Source organism: Fringilla coelebs, assembly GCF_963513975.1.
Source record: "Fringilla coelebs genome assembly, chromosome: 11".
NCBI classification, from domain to species: domain Eukaryota; kingdom Metazoa; phylum Chordata; class Aves; order Passeriformes; family Fringillidae; genus Fringilla; species Fringilla coelebs.
The window spans coordinates 1,944,664-1,966,815 of NC_140037.1; positions in this window are offsets into that span (position 1 = coordinate 1,944,664).

The following is a 22,152-nucleotide window of genomic DNA, read 5'->3' on the forward strand; positions in this document are numbered from 1 at the left end:
GGCATCCTGTGAGAGGCGGATCTCCAGGAGGCACTTGGCAATTTAAGGCCTCAGGCCCCTGAACTATTGTACAGGCTTTTTCCCTGGGAAACAAAACTCACAAGCCACTGTTCTGGGTGTAAATTTTTAGGATCCACTTGACACTCTCAAACCAGACCAAGTTGGCACTGGTGCCACCTTGCGTCTGGGAGGCATCCTGCGAGAGGCGAATTTCCAGGTGGCACCCGGCTATTAAAGGCGGCATTACCCTAAACCATTTTACAGGCTTTTTCCCTGGGAAAGAAAACTCACAAGCCGCTGTTCTGGGTGTCAGTTTGCAGGAGCCACCTGGCACTCTCAAACAAGACCAAGTTGGCACTGGTGCCACCTTGCGACTGCGAGGCATCCTGCGAGAGGCGCAATTCAAGGAGGCACCCAGAAATTTAAGGCCGCAGGACCCTGAACCATTGTACAGGCTTTTTCCCTGGGAAACAAAACTCACAAGCCACTGTTCTGGGTGTCAGTTTTCAGGACCCACTTGGCACTCTCAAACCAGACCAAGTTGGCACTGGTGCCACCTTGCGTCTGGGAGGCATCGTGCGAGAAGCGGTATTCCAGGAGGCACCCGGCAATTTAAGGCCGCAGGCCTCTGAACCATTTTACAGGCTTTTTCCCTGGGAAACAAAACTCACAAGCCACTGTTCTGGGTGTCATTTTTCAGGACCCACTTGGCACTCTTAAACCAGACCAAGTTGGCACTGCTGCCACCTTGTGTCTGGGAGGCATCCTGCGAGAGGCCGAATTCCAGGAGGCACCCGGCAATTTAAGGCCTCAGGCCCCTGAACCATTGTACAGGCTTTTTCCCTGGGAAACAAAACTCACAAGCCACTGTTCTGGGTGTCAGTTTGCAGGACCCACTTGGCACTCTTAAACCAGACCAAGTTGGCACTGGTGTCATGTTGCGCCTTGGAGGCATCCTGTGCGAGGCGGATCTCCAGGAGGCACCCGGCAATTTAAGGCCTCAGGCCCCTGAACCATTGTACAGGCTTTTTCCCTGGGAAACAAAACTCACAAGCCACTGTTCTGGGTGTCAGTTTTCAGGACCCACTTGGCACTCTTAAACCAGACCAAGTTTGAACTGGTGCCGCCTTCCGTCTGGGAGGCATCCTTTGAGGGGCCGAATTCCAGGAGTCACCCGGAAATTTAAGGCCGCTGGACCCTGAAACATTGCACATGCTTTTTCCCTGGGAAACAAAACTCACAAGCCACTGTTCTGGGTGTCAGTTTTCTGGACCGACTTGACACTCTCAAACAAGACCAAGTTGGCACTGGTGCCACCTTGTGTCTGGGAGGCATCCTGCGAGAGGGCAAATTCCAGGAGGCACCCGGCAATTTAAGGCCTCAGGCCCCTGAACCATTGTACAGGCTTTTTCCCTGGGAAACAAAACTCACAAGCCACTGTTCTGGGTGTCAGTTTTCAGGACCCACTTGGCACTCTTAAACCAGACCAATTTGTCACTGGTGTTGCTTAGCGTCTGGGAAACATCTGGCGTGATGCGGAATTCCAGGAGGCACCCGGCAATTTAATGCCGCAGGACCCTGAACCATTGTACAGGCTTTTTCCCTGGGAAACAAAACTCACAAGCCACTGTTCTGGGTTTAAATTTTCAGGATCCACTTGACACTCTCAAACCAGACCAAGTTGGCACTGGTGCCACCTTGGGTCTGGGAGGCATCCTGCGAGAGGCGAATCTCCAGGTGGCACCCGGCTATTAAAGGCGGCATTACCCTTAACCATTTTACAGGCTTTTTCCCTGGGAAACAAAACTCACAAGCCACTGTTCTGGGTGTCAGTTTGCAGGAGCCACCTGGCACTCTCAAACCAGACCAAGTTGGCACTGGTGCCGCCTTGCGACTGCAAGGCATCCTGCGAGAGGCGCAATTCCAGGAGGCACCCGGCAATTTAAGGCCTCAGGCCCCTGAACCATTGTACAGGCTTTTTCCCTGGGAAACAAAACTCACAAGCCACTGTTCTGGGTGTCAGTTTTCAGGACCCACTTGGCACTCTTAAACCAGACCAAGTTGGCACTGGTGTTGCTTAGCGTCTGGGAAAAATCTGGCGAGAGGCGGAATTCCAGGAGGCACCCGGCAATTTAAGGCCTCAGGCCCCTGAACCATTGTACAGGCTTTTTCCCTGGGAAACAAACTCACAAGCCACTGTTCTGGGTGTCAGTTTTCAGGACCCACTTGACACTCTCAAACCAGACCAAGTTGGCACTGGTGCCACCTTGCGTCTGGGAGGCATCCTGCGAGAGGCGGATCTCCAGGTGGCACCCGGCTATTAAAGGCGACATTAACCTAAACCATTTTACAGGCTTTTTCCCTGGGAAAGAAAACTCACAAGCCACTGTTCTGGGTGTCAGTTTGCAGGAGCCACCTGGCACTCAAACCAGACAAAGTTTGCACTGGTGCCACCTTGCGTCTGGGAGGCATCCTGCGAGAGGCGCAATTCCAGGAGGCACCCGGCAATTTAAGGCCTCAGGCCCCTGAACCATTGTACAGGCTTTTTCCCTGGGAAACAAAACTCACAAGCCACTGTTCTGGGTGTCAGTTTTCAGGACCCACTTGGCACTCTTAAACCAGACCAAGTTGGAACTGTTGCCACCTTCGGTCTCGGAGGCATCCTGCGAGAGGCCGAATTCCAGGAGTCACCCGGCAATTTAAGGCCGCAGGACCCTGAACCATTGTACAGGCTTTTTCCCTGGGAAACAAAACTCACAAGCCACTGTTCTGGGTGTCAGTTTTCAGGACACACTTGGCACTCTTAAACCAGACCAAGTTGGCACTGGTGCCACCTTGCGTCTGGGAGGCATCCTGCGAGAGCCTGAATTCCAGGAGGCACCGGGCAATTTAAGGCTTCAGGCCCCTGAACCATTGTACAGGCTTTTTCCCTGGGAAACAAAACTCACAAGCCACTGTTCTGGGTGTCAGTTTTCAGGACCCACTTGACACTCTCCAACCAGACCAAGTTGGCACTGGTGCCACCTTGCGTCTGGGAGGCATCCTGCGAGAGGCGCAGTTCCAGAAGGCACCCGGCAATTTAAGGCCGCAGGACCCTGAACCATTTTACAGGCTTTTTCCCTGGGAAACAAAACTCACAAGCCACTGTTCTGGGTGTCAGTTTTCAGGACCCACTTGGCACTCTCAAACCAGACCAAGTTGGCACTGGTGTAGCTTAGCGTCTGGGTAACATCCGGCGTGATGCGGAATTCCAGGAGGCACCCCGCAATTTAAGGCCTCAGGCCCCTGAACCATTGTACAGGCTTTTTCCCTGGGAAACAAAACTCACAAGCCACTGTTCTGGGTGTCAGTTTTCAGGACCCACTTGGCACTCTCAAACCAGACCAAGTTGGCACTGGTGCCACCTTGCGTCTGGGAGGCATCCTGCGAAAGGCGGAATTCCAGGAGGCACCCGGCAATTTAAGGCCTCAGGGCCCTGAACTATTGTACAGGCTTTTTCCCTGGGAAACAAAACTCACAAGCCACTGTTCTGGGTGTAAATTTTCAGGATCCACTTGACACTCTCAAACCAGACCAAGTTGGCACTGGTGCCACCTTGCGTCTGGGAGGCATCCTGCGAGAGGCGAATCTCCAGGTGGCACCCGGCTATTAAAGGTGGCATTACCCTAAACCATTTTACAGGCTTTTTCCCTGGGAAAGAAAACTCACAAGCCACTGTTCTGGGTGTCAGTTTTCAGGACCCACTTGGCACTCTTAAACCAGACCAAGTTAGCACTGGTGTTGCTTAGCGTCTGGGAAACATTCTGCGAGAGGCGAATCTCCAGGTGGCACCCGGCTATTAAAGGTGGCATTACCCTAAACCATTGTACAGGCTTTTTCCCTGGGAAACAAAACTCACAAGCCACTGTTCTGGGTGTCAGTTTGCAGGACCCACTTCACACTCTCAAACCAGACCAAGTTGGCACTGGTGCCACCTTGCGTCTGAGAGGCATCCTGTGAGAGGCGGATCTCCAGGAGGCACCCGGCAATTTAAGGCCTCAGGCCCCTGAACTATTGTACAGGCTTTTTCCCTGGGAAACAAAACTCACAAGCCACTGTTCTGGGTGTAAATTTTTAGGATCCACTTGACACTCTCAAACCAGACCAAGTTGGCACTGGTGCCACCTTGCGTCTGGGAGGCATCCTGCGAGAGGCGAATTTCCAGGTGGCACCCGGCTATTAAAGGCGGCATTAACCTAAACCATTTTACAGGCTTTTTCCCTGGGAAAGAAAACTCACAAGCCGCTGTTCTGGGTGTCAGTTTGCAGGAGCCACCTGGCACTCTCAAACAAGACCAAGTTGGCACTGGTGCCACCTTGCGACTGCGAGGCATCCTGCGAGAGGCGCAATTCCAGGAGGCACCCAGAAATTTAAGGCCGCAGGACCCTGAACCATTGTACAGGCTTTTTCCCTGGGAAACAAAACTCACAAGCCACTGTTCTGGGTGTCAGTTTTCAGGACCCACTTGGCACTCTCAAACCAGACCAAGGTAGAAATGGTGTCATTTTGCGTCTGGGAGGCACCCTGCGAGAGTCCGAATTCCAGGAGGCACCCGGCAATTTAAGGCCGCAGGCCTCTGAACCATTTTACAGGCTTTTTCCCTGGGAAACAAAACTCACAAGCCACTGTTCTGGGTGTCAGTTTTCAGGACCCACTTGGCACTCTTAAACCAGACCAAGTTGGCACTGCTGCCACCTTGTGTCTGGGAGGCATCCTGCGAGAGGCCGAATTCCAGGAGGCACCCGGCAATTTAAGGCCTCAGGCCCCTGAACCATTGTACAGGCTTTTTCCCTGGGAAACAAAACTCACAAGCCACTGTTCTGGGTGTCAGTTTGCAGGACCCACTTGGCACTCTTAAACCAGACCAAGTTGGCACTGGTGTCATGTTGCGCCTTGGAGGCATCCTGTGCGAGGCGGATCTCCAGGAGGCACCCGGCAATTTAAGGCCTCAGACCCCTGAACCATTGTACAGGCTTTTTCCCTGGGAAACAAAACTCACAAGCCACTGTTCTGGGTGTCAGTTTTCAGGACCCACTTGGCACTCTTAAACCAGACCAAGTTTGAACTGGTGCCGCCTTCCGTCTGGGAGACATCCTTTGAGGGGCCGAATTCCAGGAGTCACCCGGAAATTTAAGGCCGCAGGACCCTGAAACATTGCACATGCTTTTTCCCTGGGAAACAAAACTCACAAGCCACTGTTCTGGGTGTCAGTTTTCAGGACCGACTTGACACTCTCAAACAAGACCAAGTTGGCACTGGTGCCACCTTGTGTCTGGGAGGCATCCTGCGAGAGGGCAAATTCCAGGAGGCACCCGGCAATTTAAGGCCTCAGGCCCCTGAACCATTGTACAGGCTTTTTCCCTGGGAAACAAAACTCACAAGCCACTGTTCTGGGTGTCAGTTTTCAGGACCCACTTGGCACTCTTAAACCAGACCAATTTGTCACTGGTGTTGCTTAGCGTCTGGGAAACATCTGGCGTGATGCGGAATTCCAGGAGGCACCCGGCAATTTAAGGCCTCAGGCCCCTGAACCATTGTACAAGCTTTTTCCGTGGGAAACAAAACTCACAAGCCACTGTTCTTGGTTTAAATTTTAAGGATCCACTTGACACTCTCAAACCAGACCAAGTTGGCACTGGTGCCACCTTGGGTCTGGGAGGCATCCTGCGAGAGGCGAATCTCCAGGAGGCACCCGGCTATTAAAGGCGGCATTACCCGTAACCATTTTACAGGCTTTTTCCCTGGGAAACAAAACTCACAAGCCACTGTTCTGGGTGTCAGTTTGCAGGAGCCACCTGGCACTCTCAAACCAGACCAAGTTGGCACTGGTGCCGCCTTGCGACTGCGAGGCATCCTGCGAGAGGCGCAATTCCAGGAGGCACCCAGAAATTTAAGGCCGCAAAACCCTGAACCATTGTACAGGCTTTTTCCCTGGGAAACAAAACTCACAAGCCACTGTTGAGGGTGTCAGTTTTCAGGAGTCACCTGGCACTCTCACACCAGACCAAGTTTGCACTGGTGCCACCTTGCGTCTAGGAGGCATCCTGCGAGAGGCGGAATTCCAGGAGGCACCCGGCAATTTAAGTCCGCAGGACCCTGAAACATTGTACAGGCTTTTTCCCTGGGAAACAAAACTCACAAGCCACTGTTCTGGGTGTCAGTTTTCAGGACCCACTTGACACTCTCAAAGCAGACCAAGTTGGCACTGGTGCCACCTTGCGTCTGGGAGGCATCCTGCGAGAGGCGGATCTCCAGGTGCCACCCGGCTATTAAAGGCGTCATTAACCTAAACTATTTTACAGGCTTTTTCCCTGGGAAACAAAACTCACAAGCCACTGTTCTGGGTGTCAGTTTTCAGGACCCACTTGGCACTCTCAAAGCAGACCAAGTTGGCACTGGTGCCACCTTGCGTCTGGGAGGCGTCCTGCGAGAAGCGGATCTTCAGGAGGCACCCGGCAATTTAAGGCCGCAGGCCCCTGAACCATTGTACAGGCTTTTTCCCTGGGAAACAAAACTCACAAGCCACTGTTCTGGGTGTCAGTTTGCAGGACCCACTTGGCACTCTCAAACCAGACCAAGTTGGCACTGGTGTTGCTTAGCGTCTGGGAAAAATCTGGCGAGATGCGGAATTCCAGGAGGCACCCGGCAATTTAAGGCCTCAGGCCCCTGTACCATTGTACAGGCTTTTTCCCTGGGAAACAAAACTCACAAGCCACTGTTCTGGGTGTCAGTTTTCAGGACCCACTTGACACTCTCAAAGCAGACCAAGTTGGCACTGGTGCCACCTGGCGTCTTTGAGGCATCCTGCGAGAGGCGCAATTCGAGGAGGCACCTGGAAATTTAGGCCGCAGGTCCCTGAACCATTGTACAGGCTTTTTCCCTGGGAAACAAAACTCACAAGCCACTGTTCTGGGTGTCACTTTTCAGGACACACTTGGCACTCTTAAACAAGACCAAGTTGGCACTGGTGCCACCTTGTGTCTGGGAGGCATCCTGCGAGAGCCTGAATTCCAGGAGGCACCTGGCCATTGATGGACTCAGGCCCCTGAACCATTGTACAGGCTTTTTCCCTGGGAAACAAAACTCACAAGCCACTGTTCTGGGTGTCAGTTTTCAGGACCGACTTGACACTCTCAAAGCAGACCAAGTTGGCACTGGTGCCACCTTGCGTCTGGGAGGCATCCTGCGAGAGGCCGAATTCCAGGAGGCACTTGGCAATTTAAGGCCGCAGGCCCCTGAACCATTGTACAGGATTTTTCCCTGGGAAACAAAACTCACAAGCCACTTTTCTGGGTGTCAGTTTTCAGGACCCACTTGGCACTCTTAAACCAGACCTAGTTGGAACTGGAGCCACCTTGCGTCTGGGAGGCATCCTGCGAGTGGCCGGATTCCAGGAGTCACATGGCAATTTAAGGCCTCAGGCCCCTGAACCATTGTACAGGCTTTTTCCCTGGGAAACAAAATTCACAAGCCACTGTTCTGGCTGTCAGTTTTCAGGACCTACTTGGCACTCTTAAACCAGACCAAGTTGGCACTGGTGTCATGTTGCGCTTGGGAGGCATCCTGTGAGAGGCGGATCTCCAGGAGGCACCTTGCAATTTAAGGCGTCAGGCCCCTGAACCATTGTACAGGCTTTTTCCCTGGGAAACAAAACTCACAAGCCACTCTTCTGGGTGTCAGTTTTCAGGACATACTTGGCACTCTTAAACCAGACCAATTTGCCACTGGTGTTGCTTAGCCTCTGCGAAATATCTGGCGTGATGCGGAATTCCAGGAGACACCCCGCAATTTAAGGCCGCAGGACCCTGAACCATTGTACAGGCTTTTTCCCTGGGAAACAAAACTCACAAGCCACTGTTCTGGGTGTAAATTTTCAGGATCCACTTGACACTCTCAAACCAGACCAAGTTGGCACTGGTGCCACCTTGCGTCTGGGAGGCATCCTGCGAGAGGCGAATCTCCAGGTGGCACCCGGCTATTAAAGGCGGCATTACCCTAAACCATTTTACAGGCTTTTTCCCTGGGAAAGAAAACTCACAAGCCACTGTTCTGGGTGTCAGTTTGCAGGAGCCACCTGGCACTCTCAAACCAGACCAAGTTGGCACTGGTGCCACCTTGCGACTGCGAGGCATCCTGCGAGAGGCGCAATTCCAGGAGGCACTCAGAAATTTAAGGCCGCAGGACCCTGAACCATTGTACAGGCTTTTTCCCAGGGAAACAAAACTCACAAGCCACTGTTCTGGGTGTCAGTTTTCAGGACCCACTTGGCACTCTTAAACCAGACTAAGTTGGAACTGGTGCCACCTTGCGTCTGGGAGGCATCCTGCGAGAGGCGCAATTCCAGGAGGCACTCAGAAATTTCAGGGCGCAGGACCCTGAACCATTGTACAGGCTTTTTCCCTGGGAAACAAAACTCACAAGCCACTGTTCTGGGTGTCAGTTTTCAGGACACACTTGGCACTCTTAAACCAGACCAAGTTGGCACTGGTGACACCTTGCGTCTGGGAGGCATCCTGCGAGAGCCTGAATTCCAGGAGGCTCCGGGCAATTTAAGGCCTCAGGCCCCTGAACCATTGTACAGGCTTTTTCCCTGGGAAACAAAACTCACAAGCCACTGTTCTGGGTGTCAGTTTTCAGGACCCACTTGACACTCTCCAACCAGACCAAGTTGGCACTGGTGCCACCTTGCGTCTGGGAGGCATCCTGCGAGAGGTGCAGTTCCAGAAGGCACCCGGCAATTTAAGGCCGCAGGACCCTGAACCATTGTACAGGCTTTTTCCCTGGGAAAAAAAACTCACAAGCCACTGTTCTGGGTGTCAGTTTTGAGGACCCACTTGGCACTCTCAAACCAGACCAAGTTGGCACTGGTGTTGCTTAGCGTCTGGGTAACATCCGGCGTGATGCAAAATTCCAGGAGGCACCCCGCAATTTAAGGCCTCAGGCCCCTGAACCATTGTACAGGCTTTTTCCCTGGGAAACAAAACTCACAAGCCACTGTTCTGGGTGTCTATTTTCAGGACCCACTTGGCACTCTCAAACCAGACCAAGTTGGCACTGGTGCCACCTTGCGTCTTGGAGGCATCCTGCGAGAGGCGAATCTCCAGGTGGCACCCGGCTATTAAAGGCGGCATTACCCTAAACCATTTTACAGGCTTTTTCCCTGGGAAAGAAAACTCACAAGCCACTGTTCTGGGTGTCAGTTTTCAGGACCCACTTGGCACTCTTAAACCAGACCAAGTTGGCACTGGTGCCACCTTGCGTCTGGGAGGCATCCTGCGAGAGGCCGAATTCCAGGAGGCACTTGGCAATTTAAGGCCTCAGGCCCCTGAACCATTGTACAGGCTTTTTCCCTGGGAAACAAAACTCACAAGCCACTGTTCTGGGTGTCAGTTTTCAGGACCCACTTGGCACTCTTAAACCAGACCAAGTTGGAACTGGAGCCACCTTGCGTCTGGGAGGCATCCTGTGAGAGGCGGATCTCAAGGAGGCACCTGGCAATTTAAGGCGTTAGGCCCCTGAACCATTGTACAGGCTTTTTCCCTGGGAAACAAAACTCACAAGCCACTGTTCTGGGTGTCAGTTTTCAGGACACACTTGGCACTCTTAAACCAGACCAATTTGCCACTGGTGTTGCTTAGCGTCTGCGAAATATCTGGCGTGATGCGGAATTCCAGGAGACACCCCGCAATTTAAAGCCGCAGGACCCTGAACCATTGTACAGGCTTTTTCCCTGGGAAACAAAACTCACAAGCCACTGTTCTGGGCGTCAGTTTGCAGGAGCCACCTGGCACTCTCAAACCAGACCAAGTTGGCACTGGTGCCACCTTGCGACTACGAGGCATCCTGCGAGAGGCGCAATTCCAGGAGGCACTCAGAAATTTAAGGCCGCAGGACCCTGAACCATTGTACAGGCTTTTTCCCAGGGAAACAAAACTCACAAGCCACTGTTCTGGGTGTCAGTTTTCAGGACCCACTTGGCACTCTTAAACCAGACCAAGTTGGAACTGGTGCCACCTTGCGTCTGGGAGGCATCCTGCGAGAGGCGCAATTCGAGGAGGCACTCAGAAATTTAAGGGCGCAGGACCCTGAACCATTGTACAGGCTTTTTCCCTGGGAAACAAAACTCACAAGCAACTGTTCTGGGTGTCAGTTTTGAGGACCCACTTGACACTCTCAAAGCAGACCAAGTTGAAAATGGTGTCATTTTGCGTCTGGGCGGCACCCTGCGAGAGTCCGAATTCCAGGAGGCACCCGGCAATTTAAGTCCGCAGGACCCTGAACCATTATACAGGCTTTTTCCCTGGGAAACAAAACTCACAAGCCACTGTTCTGGGTGTCAGTTTTCAGGACACACTTGACACTCTGAAAGCAGACCAAGTTGGCACTGGTGCCACCTTGCGTCTGGGAGGCATCCTGCGAGAGGCGGATCTCCAGGTGCCCCCCGGCTATTAAAGGCGGCATTAACCTAAACCATTTTACAGGCTTTTTCCCTGGGAAACAAAACTCACAAGCCACTGTTCTGGGTGTCAGTTTGCAGGAGCCACCTGACACTCTCAAACCAGACCAAGTTTGCACTGGTGCCACCTTGTGTCTGGGAGGCATCCTGCGAGAGGCCGAATTCCAGGAGGCACCCGGCAATTTAAGGCCTCAGGCCCCTGAACCATTGTACAGGCTTTTTCCCTGGGAAACAAAACTCACAAGCCACTGTTCTGGGTGTCAGTTTCCAGGACCCACTTGGCACTCTTAAACCAGACCAAGTTGGCACTGGTGTCATGTTGCGCCTTGGAGGCATCGTGTGCGAGGCGGATCTCCAGGAGGCACCCGGCAATTTAAGGCCTCAGGCCCCAGAACCATTGTACAGGCTTTTTCCCTGGGAAACAAAACTCACAAGCCACTGTTCTGGGTGTCAGTTTTCAGGAGTCACCTGGCACTCTCAAACCAGACCAAGTTTGCACTGGTGCCACCTTGCATCTGGGAGGCATCCTGCGAGAGGCGCAATTCCAGGAGTCACCCGGCAATTTAAGGCCGCAGGCCCCTGAACCATTGTACAGGCTTTTTCCCTGGGAAACAAAACTCACAAGCCACTGTTCTGGGTGTCAGTTTTCAGGACCCACTTGACACTCTCAAAGCAGACCAAGTTGGCACTGGTGCCACCTTGCGTCTGGGAGGCATCCTGCGAGAGGCGGATCTCCAGGTGGCACCCGGCTATTAAAGGCGGCATTAAACTAAACCAATTTACAGGATTTTTCCCTGGGAAAGAAAACTCACAAGCCACTGTTCTGGGTGTCAGTTTGCAGGAGCCACCTGGCACTCTCAAACCAGACAAAGTTGGCACTGGTGCCACCTTGCGTCTGGGAGGCATCCTGCGAGAGCCTGAATTCCAGGAGGCACCCGGCAATTTAAGGCCTCAGGCCCCTGAACCATTGTACAGGCTTTTTCCCTGGGAAACAAAACTCACAAGCCACTGTTCTGGGTGTCAGTTTTCAGGACCCACTTGGCACTCTTAAACCAGACCAAGTTGGCACTGGTGCCACCTTGCGTCTGGGAGGCATCCTGCGAGAGGCCGAATTCAAGGAGGCACCCGGCAATTTAAGGCCTCAAGCCCCTGAACCTTTGTACAGGCTTTTTCCCTGGGAAAGAAAACTCACAAGCCACTGTTCTGGGTGTCAGTTTTAAGGGCCGACTTGACACTCTCAAAGCAGACCAAGTTGGCACTGGTGCCACCTTGCGTCTGGGAGGCATCCTGCGAGAGGCCGAATTCAAGGAGGCACCCGGCAATTTAAGGCCTCAAGCCCCTGAACCATTTTACAGGCTTTTTCCCTGGGAAACAAAACTCACAAGCCACTGTTCTGGGGGTCAATTCTCAGGACCCACTTGGCACACTTAAACAGACCAATTTGGCACTCGTGCCTCCTTGTGTCTGGGAAAAATCTGGCAAGAGGCGCAATTCCAGGAGGCACCCGGCAATTTAAGGCCTCAGGCCCCTGAACCATTGTACAGGCTTTTTCCCTGGGAAACAAAACTCACAAGCCACTGTTCTGGGTGTCAGTTTTCAGGACCCACTTGGCACTCTCAAACCAGACCAAGTTGAAACTGGTGCCACCTTCGGTCTTGGAGGCATCCTGCCAGAGGCCGAATTCCAGAAGTCACCCGGCAATTTAAGGCCTCAGGCCCCTGAACCATTGTACAGGCTTTTTCCCTGGGAAACAAAACTCACAAGCCACTGTTCTGGGTGTCAGTTTTCAGGACACACTTGGCACTCTTAAACCAGACAAAGTTGGCACTGGTGCCACCTTGCGTCTGGGAGGCATCCTGCGAGAGCCTGAATTCCAGGAGGCACCGGGCAATTTAAGTCCTCAGGCCCCTGAACCATTGTACAGGCTTTTTCCCTGGGAAACAAAACTCACAAGCCACTGTTCTGGGTGTCAGTTTTCAGGACCCACTTGACTCTCTCCAACATGACCAAGTTGGCACTGGTGCCACCTTGCGTCTGGGAGGCATCCTGCGAGAGGTGCAGTTCCAGAAGGCACCCGGCAATTTAAGGCCGCAGGACCCTGAACCATTGTACAGGCTTTTTCCCTGGGGAAAAAAAACTCACAAGCCACTGTTCTGGGTGTCAGTTTTGAGGACCCACTTGGCACTCTCAAACCAGACCAAGCTGGCACTGGTGTTGCTTAGCGTCTGGGTAACATCCGGCGTGATGCGGAATTCCAGGAGGCACCCCGCAATTTAAGGCCTCAGGCAACTGAACCATTGTACAGGCTTTTTCCCTGGGAAACAAAACTCACAAGCCACTGTTCTGGGTGTCAGTTTTCAGTACCCACTTGGCACTCTCAAACCAGACCAAGTTGGCACTGGTGCCACCTTGCGTCTGGGAGGCATCCTGCGAGAGGCGAATCTCCAGGTGGCACCCGGCTATTAAAGGCGGCATTACCCTAAACCATTTCACAGGCTTTTTCCCTGGGAAAGAAAACTCACAAGCCACTGTTCTGGGTGTCAGTTTTCAGGACCCACTTGGCACTCTTAAACCAGACCAAGTTAGCACTGGTGTTTCTTAGCGTCTGGGAAACATTCTGCGAGAGGCGAATCTCCAGGTGGCACCCGGCTATTAAAGCCGGCATTAACCTAAACCATTATACAGGCTTTTTCCCTGGGAAACAAAACTCACAAGCCACTGTTCTGGGTGTAAGTTTGCAGGAGCCACCTGGCACTCTCAATCCAGACCAAGTTGGCACTGGTGCCACCTTGCGTCTGGGAGGCATCCTGCGAGAGGCGCAATTCCAGGAGTCACCCGGCAATTTAAGGCCGCAGGACCCTGAACCATTGTACAGGCTTTTTCCCTGGGAAACAAAACTCACAAGCCACTGTTCTGGGTGTCAGTTTTCAGGACCCACTTGGCACTCTTAAACCAGACCAAGTTGGCACTGGTGCCACCTTGTGTCTGGGAGGCATCCTGCGAGAGGCCGAATTCCAGGAGGCACTTGGCAATTTAAGGCCGCAGGCCCCTGAACCATTGTACAGGATTTTTCCCTGGGAAACAAAACTCCCAAGCCACTTTTCTGGGTGTCAGTTTTCAGGACCCACTTGGCACTCTTAAACCAGACCTAGTTGGAACTGGAGCCACCTTGCGTCTGGGAGGCATCCTGCGAGTGGCCGGATTCCAGGAGTCACATGGCAATTTAAGGCCTCAGGCCCCTGAACCATTGTACAGGCTTTTTCCCTGGGAAACAAAATTCACAAGCCACTGTTCTGGCTGTCAGTTTTCAGGACCTACTTGGCACTCTTAAACCAGACCAAGTTGGCACTGGTGTCATGTTGCGCTTGGGAGGCATCCTGTGAGAGGCGGATCTCCAGGAGGCACCTTGCAATTTAAGGCGTCAGGCCCCTGAACCATTGTACAGGCTTTTTCCCTGGGAAACAAAACTCACAAGCCACTCTTCTGGGTGTCAGTTTTCAGGACATACTTGGCACTCTTAAACCAGACCAATTTGCCACTGGTGTTGCTTAGCGTCTGCGAAATATCTGGCGTGATGCGGAATTCCAGGAGACACCCCGCAATTTAAGGCCGCAGGACCCTGAACCATTGTACAGGCTTTTTCCCTGGGAAACAAAACTCACAAGCCACTGTTCTGGGTGTAAATTTTCAGGATCCACTTGACACTCTCAAACCAGACCAAGTTGGCACTGGTGCCACCTTGCGTCTGGGAGGCATCCTGCGAGAGGCGAATCTCCAGGTGGCACCCGGCTATTAAAGGCGGCATTACCCTAAACCATTTTACAGGCTTTTTCCCTGGGAAAGAAAACTCACAAGCCACTGTTCTGGGTGTCAGTTTGCAGGAGCCACCTGGCACTCTCAAACCAGACCAAGTTGGCACTGGTGCCACCTTGCGACTGCGAGGCATCCTGCGAGAGGCGCAATTCCAGGAGGCACTCAGAAATTTAAGGCCGCAGGACCCTGAACCATTGTACAGGCTTTTTCCCAGGGAAACAAAACTCACAAGCCACTGTTCTGGGTGTCAGTTTTCAGGACCCACTTGGCACTCTTAAACCAGACTAAGTTGGAACTGGTGCCACCTTGCGTCTGGGAGGCATCCTGCGAGAGGCGCAATTCCAGGAGGCACTCAGAAATTTAAGGGCGCAGGACCCTGAACCATTGTACAGGCTTTTTCCCTGGGAAACAAAACTCACAAGCCACTGTTCTGGGTGTCAGTTTTCAGGACACACTTGGCACTCTTAAACCAGACCAAGTTGGCACTGGTGACACCTTGCGACTGGGAGGCATCCTGCGAGAGCCTGAATTCCAGGAGGCTCCGGGCAATTTAAGGCCTCAGGCCCCTGAACCATTGTACAGGCTTTTTCCCTGGGAAACAAAACTCACAAGCCACTGTTCTGGGTGTCAGTTTTCAGGACCCACTTGACACTCTCCAACCAGACCAAGTTGGCACTGGTGCCACCTTGCGTCTGGGAGGCATCCTGCGAGAGGTGCAGTTCCAGAAGGCACCCGGCAATTTAAGGCCGCAGGACCCTGAACCATTGTACAGGCTTTTTCCCTGGGAAAAAAAACTCACAAGCCACTGTTCTGGGTGTCAGTTTTGAGGACCCACTTGGCACTCTCAAACCAGACCAAGTTGGCACTGGTGTTGCTTAGCGTCTGGGTAACATCCGGCGTGATGCAAAATTCCAGGAGGCACCCCGCAATTTAAGGCCTCAGGCCCCTGAACCATTGTACAGGCTTTTTCCCTGGGAAACAAAACTCACAAGCCACTGTTCTGGGTGTCTATTTTCAGGACCCACTTGGCACTCTCAAACCAGACCAAGTTGGCACTGGTGCCACCTTGCGTCTTGGAGGCATCCTGCGAGAGGCGAATCTCCAGGTGGCACCCGGCTATTAAAGGCGGCATTACCCTAAACCATTTTACAGGCTTTTTCCCTGGGAAAGAAAACTCACAAGCCACTGTTCTGGGTGTCAGTTTTCAGGACCCACTTGGCACTCTTAAACCAGACCAAGTTGGCACTGGTGCCACCTTGTGTCTGGGAGGCATCCTGCGAGAGGCCGAATTCCAGGAGGCACTTGGCAATTTAAGGCCTCAGGCCCCTGAACCATTGTACAGGCTTTTTCCCTGGGAAACAAAACTCACAAGCCACTGTTCTGGGTGTCAGTTTTCAGGACCCACTTGGCACTCTTAAACCAGACCAAGTTGGAACTGGAGCCACCTTGCGTCTGGGAGGCATCCTGCGAGTGGCCGGATTCCAGGAGGCACATGGCAATTTAAGGCCTCAGGCCCCTGAACCATTGTACAGGCTTTTTCCCTGGGAAACAAAACTCAAAAGCCACTGTTCTGGGTGTCAGTTTTCAGGACACACTTGACACTCTGAAAGCAGACCAAGTTGGCACTGGTGTCATGTTGCGCCTGGGAGGCATCCTGTGAGAGGCGGATCTCCAGGAGGCACCTGGCAATTTAAGGCGTCAGGCCCCTGAACCATTGTACAGGCTTTTTCCCTGGGAAACAAAACTCACAAGCCACTGTTCTGGGTGTCAGTTTTCAGGACACACTTGGCACTCTTAAACCAGACCAATTTGCCACTGGTGTTGCTTAGCGTCTGCGAAATATCTGGCGTGATGCAGAATTCCAGGAGACACCCCGCAATTTAAGGCCGCAGGACCCTGAACCATTGTACAGGCTTTTTCCCTGGGAAACAAAACTCACAAGCCACTGTTCTGGGCATCAGTTTGCAGGAGCCACCTGGCACTCTCAAACCAGACCAAGTTGGCACTGGTGCCACCTTGCGACTGCGAGGCATCCTGCGAGAGGCGCAATTCCAGGAGGCACTCAGAAATTTAAGGCCGCAGGACCCTGAACCATTGTACAGGCTTTTTCCCAGGGAAACAAAACTCACAAGCCACTGTTCTGGGTGTCAGTTTTCAGGACCCACTTGGCACTCTTAAACCAGACCAAGTGTGAACTGGTGCCACCTTGCGTCTGGGAGGCATCCTGCGAGAGGCGCAATTCGAGGAGGCACATGGCAATTTAAGGCCTCAGGCCCCTGAACCATTGTACAGGCTTTTTCCCTGGGAAACAAAACTCACAAGCCACTGTTCTGGGTGTCAGTTTTGAGGACCCACTTGACACTCTCAAAGCAGACCAAGTTGAAAATGGTGTCATTTTGCGTCTGGGCGGCACCCTGCGAGAGTCCGAATTCCAGGAGGCACCCGGCAATTTAAGTCCGCAGGACCCTGAACCATTATACAGGCTTTTTCCCTGGGAAACAAAACTCACAAGCCACTGTTCTGGGTGTCAGTTTTCAGGACACACTTGACACTCTGAAAGCAGACCAAGTTGGCACTGGTGCCACCTTGCGTCTGGGAGGCATCCTGCGAGAGGCGGATCTCCAGGTGCCCCCCGGCTATTAAAGGCGGCATTAACCTAAACCATTTTACAGGCTTTTTCCCTGGGAAACAAAACTCACAAGCCACTGTTCTGGGTGTCAGTTTGCAGGAGCCACCTGACACTCTCAAACCAGACCAAGTTTGCACTGGTGCCACCTTGTGTCTGGGAGGCATCCTGCGAGAGGCCGAATTCCAGGAGGCACCCGGCAATTTAAGGCCTCAGGCCCCTGAACCATTGTACAGGCTTTTTCCCTGGGAAACAAAACTCACAAGCCACTGTTCTGGGTGTCAGTTTCCAGGACCCACTTGGCACTCTTAAACCAGACCAAGTTGGCACTGGTGTCATGTTGCGCCTTGGAGGCATCGTGTGCGAGGCGGATCTCCAGGAGGCACCCGGCAATTTAAGGCCTCAGGCCCCAGAACCATTGTACAGGCTTTTTCCCTGGGAAACAAAACTCACAAGCCACTGTTCTGGGTGTCAGTTTTCAGGAGTCACCTGGCACTCTCAAACCAGACCAAGTTTGCACTGGTGCCACCTTGCATCTGGGAGGCATCCTGCGAGAGGCGCAATTCCAGGAGTCACCCGGCAATTTAAGGCCGCAGGCCCCTGAACCATTGTACAGGCTTTTTCCCTGGGAAACAAAACTCACAAGCCACTGTTCTGGGTGTCAGTTTTCAGGACCCACTTGACACTCTCAAAGCAGACCATGTTGGCACTGGTGCCACCTTGCGTCTGGGAGGCATCCTGCGAGAGGCGGATCTCCAGGTGGCACCCGGCTATTAAAGGCGGCATTAAACTAAACCAATTTACAGGATTTTTCCCTGGGAAAGAAAACTCACAAGCCACTGTTCTGGGTGTCAGTTTGCAGGAGCCACCTGGCATTCTCAAACCAGACAAAGTTGGCACTGGTGCCACCTTGCGTCTGGGAGGCATCCTGCGAGAGCCTGAATTCCAGGAGGCACCCGGCAATTTAAGGCCTCAGGCCCCTGAACCATTGTACAGGCTTTTTCCCTGGGAAACAAAACTCACAAGCCACTGTTCTGGGTGTCAGTTTTCAGGACCCACTTGGCACTCTTAAACCAGACCAAGTTGGCACTGGTGCCACCTTGCGTCTGGGAGGCATCCTGCGAGAGGCCGAATTCAAGGAGGCACCCGGCAATTTAAGGCCTCAAGCCCCTGAACCTTTGTACAGGCTTTTTCCCTGGGAAAGAAAACTCACAAGCCACTGTTCTGGGTGTCAGTTTTCAGGACCCACTTGGCACTCCTTAACCAGACCAAGTTTGCACTGGTGCCTCCTTGTGTCTAAGAGGCATCCTGCGAGAGGCCGAATTCCAGGAAGAACCCGGCAATTTAAGGCCTCAGGCCCCTGAACCATTGTACAAGCTTTTTCCCTGGGAAACAAAACTCACAAGCCACTGTTCTGGGTGTCACTTTGCAGGACCCACTTGGCACTCTTAAACCAGACCAAGTTGGCACTGGTGTTGCATAGCGTCTGGGAAAAATCTGGCGAGATGCGGAATTCCAGGAGGCACCCGGCAATTTAAGGCCGCAGGACCCTGAACCATTGTACAGGCTTTTTCCCTGGGAAACAAAACTCACAAGCCACTGTTCTGGGTGTCAGTTTGCACGACACACTTGGCACTCTCAAACCAGACCAAGTTGGCACTGGTGCCACCTTGCGTCTGGGAGGCATCCTGCGAGAGGCTGAATTCCAGGAGGCACACGGCAATTTAAGGCCTCAGGCCCCTGAACCATTGTACAGGCTTTTTCCCTGGGAAACAAAACTCACAAGCCGCTGCTGTGGGTGTCAGTTTTCAGGACCCACTTGACACTCACAAAGCAGACCAAGTTGGCACTGGTGCCACCTTGCGTCTGGGAGGCATCCTGCGAGAGGCCGAATTCAAGGCGGCACGCGGCAATTTAAGGCCTCAAGCCCCTGAACAATTTTACAGGCTTTTTCCCTGGGAAACAAAACTCACAAGCCACTGTTCTGCGTGTCAATTCTCAGGACCCACTTGGCACTCTTAAACAGACCAATTTGGCACTGGTGCCTCCTTGTGTCTGGGAGGCATCCTGCGAGAGGCCGAATTCCAGGAGGCACCCGGCAATTTAAGGCCTCAGGCCCCTGAACCATTGTACAGGCTTTTTCCCTGGGAACCAAAACTCACAAGCCACTGTTCTGGGTGTCAGTTTTCAGGACCCACTTGGCACTCTTAAACCAGACCAAGTTGGCACTGGTGTTGCTTAGCGTCTGGGAAAAATCTGGCGAGAGGCGGAATTCCAGGAGGCACCCGGCAATTTAAGGCCGCAGGACCCTGAACCATTGTACAGGCTTTTTCCCTGGGAAACAAACTCACAAGCCACTGTTCTGGGTGTCAGTTTTCAGGATCCACTTGACACTCTCAAACCAGACCAAGTTGGCACTGGTGCCACCTCTCGTCTGGGAGGCATCCTGCGAGAGGCGGATCTCCAGGTGGCACCCGGCTATTAAAGGCGACATTAACTTAAACCATTTTACAGGCTTTTTCCCTGGGAAAGAAAACTCACAAGCCACTGTTCTGGGTGTCAGTTTGCAGGAGCCACCTGGCACTCTCAAACCAGACAAAGTTTGCACTGGTGCCACCTTGCGTCTGGGAGGCATCCTGCGAGAGGCGCAATTCCAGGAGGCACTTGGCAATTTAAGGCCTCAGGCCCCTGAACCATTGTACAGGCTTTTTCCCTGGGAAACAAAACTCACAAGCCACTGTTCTGGGTGTCAGTTTTCAGGACCCACTTGGCACTCTTAAACCAGACCAAGTTGGAACTGGAGCCACCTTGCGTCTGGGAGGCATCCTGCGAGTGGCCGGATTCCAGGAGGCACATGGCAATTTAAGGCCTCAGGCCCCTGAACCATTGTACAGGCTTTTTCCCTGGGAAACAAAACTCAAAAGCCACTGTTCTGGGTGTCAGTTTTCAGGACCCACTTGGCACTCTTAAACCAGACCAAGTTGGCACTGGTGTCATGTTGCGCCTGGGAGGCATCCTGTGAGAGGCGGATCTCCAGGAGGCACCTGGCAATTTAAGGCGTCAGGCCCCTGAACCATTGTACAGGCTTTTTCCCTGGGAAACAAAACTCACAAGCCACTGTTCTGGGTGTCAGTTTTCAGGACACACTTGGCACTCTTAAACCAGACCAATTTGCCACTGGTGTTGCTTAGCTTCTGCGAAATATCTGGCGTGATGCGGAATTCCAGGAGACACCCCGCAATTTAAGGCCGCAGGACCCTGAACCATTGTACAGGCTTTTTCCCTGGGAAACAAAACTCACAAGCCACTGTTCTGGGTGTAAATTTTCAGGATCCACTTGACACTCTCAAACCAGACCAAGTTGGCACTGGTGCCACCTTGCGTCTGGGAGGCATCCTGCGAGAGGCGAATCTCCAGGTGGCACCCGGCTATTAAAGGCGGCATTACCCTAAACCATTGTACAGGCTTTTTCCCTGGGAAAGAAAACTCACAAGCCACTGTTCTGGGTGTCAGTTTGCAGGAGCCACCTGGCACTCTCAAACCAGACCAAGTTGGCACTGGTGCCACCTTGCGACTGCGAGGCATCCTGCGAGAGGCGCAATTCCAGGAGGCACTCAGAAATTTAAGGCCGCAGGACCCTGAACCATTGTACAGGCTTTTTCCCTGGGAAACAAAACTCACAAGCCACTGTTCTGGGTGTCAGTTTTGAGGACCCACTAGACACTCTCAAAGCAGACCAAGTTGAAAATGGTGTCATTTTGCGTCTGGGCGGCACCCTGCGAGAGTCCGAATTCCAGGAGGCACCCAGAAATTTAAGTCCGCAGGACCCTGAACCATTATACAGGCTTTTTCCCTGGGAAACAAAACTCACAAGCCACTGTTCTGGGTGTCAGTTTTCAGGACACACTTGACACTCTGAAAGCAGACCAAGTTGGCACTGGTGCCACCTTGCGTCTGGGAGGCATCCTGCGAGAGGCGGATCTCCAGGTGCCCCCCGGCTATTAAAGGCGGCATTAACCTAAACCATTTTACAGGCTTTTTCCCTGGGAAACAAAACTCACAAGCCACTGTTCTGGGTGTCAGTTTGCAGGAGCCACCTGACACTCTCAAACCAGACCAAGTTTGCACTGGTGCCACCTTCGGTCTGGGAGGCATCCTGGGAGAGGCCGAATTCCAGGAGTCACCCGGCAATTTAAGGCCGCAGGACCCTGAACCATTGTACAGGCTTTTTCCCTGGGAAACAAAACTCACAAGCCACTGTTCTGGGTGTCAGTTTTCAGGACACACTTGGCACTCTTAAACCAGACCAAGTTGGCACTGGTGCCACCTTGCGTCTGGGAGGCATCCTGCGAGAGCCTTAATTCCAGGAGGCACCGGGCAATTTAAGGCCTCAGGGCCCTGAACCATTGTACAGGCTTTTTCCCTGGGAAACAAAACTCACAAGACACTGTTCTGGGTGTCAGTTTTCAGGACCCACTTGACACTCTCCAACCAGACCAAGTTGGCACTGGTGCCACCTTGCGTCTGGGAGGCATCCTGCGAGAGGCGCAGTTCCAGAAGGCACCCGGCAATTTAAGGCCGCAGGACCCTGAACCATTTTACAGGCTTTTTCCCTGGGAAACAAAACTCACAAGCCACTGTTCTGGGTGTCAGTTTTCAGGACCCACTTGGCACTCTCAAACCAGACCAAGTTGGCACTGGTGTAGCTTAGCGTCTGGGTAACATCGGGCGTGATGCGGAATTCCAGGAGGCACCCCGCAATTTAAGGCCTCAGGCCCCTGAACCATTGTACAGGCTTTTTCCCTGGGAAACAAAACTCACAAGCCACTGTTCTAGGTGTCAGTTTTCAGGACCAACTTGGCACTCTCAAACCAGACCAAGTTGGCACTGGTGCCACCTTGCGTCTGGGAGGCATCCTGCGAGAGGCGGAATTCCAGGAGGCACCCGGCAATTTAAGGCCTCAGGCCCCTGAACTATTGTACAGGCTTTTTCCCTGGGAAACAAAACTCACAAGCCACTGTTCTGGGTGTAAATTTTCAGGATCCACTTGACACTCTCAAACCAGACCAAGTTGGCACTGGTGCCACCTTGCATCTGGGAGGCATCCTGCGAGAGGCGAATCTCCAGGTGGCACCCGGCTATTAAAGGTGCCATTACCCTCAACCATTTTACAGGCTTTTTCCCTGGGAAAGAAAACTAACAAGCCACTGTTCTGGGT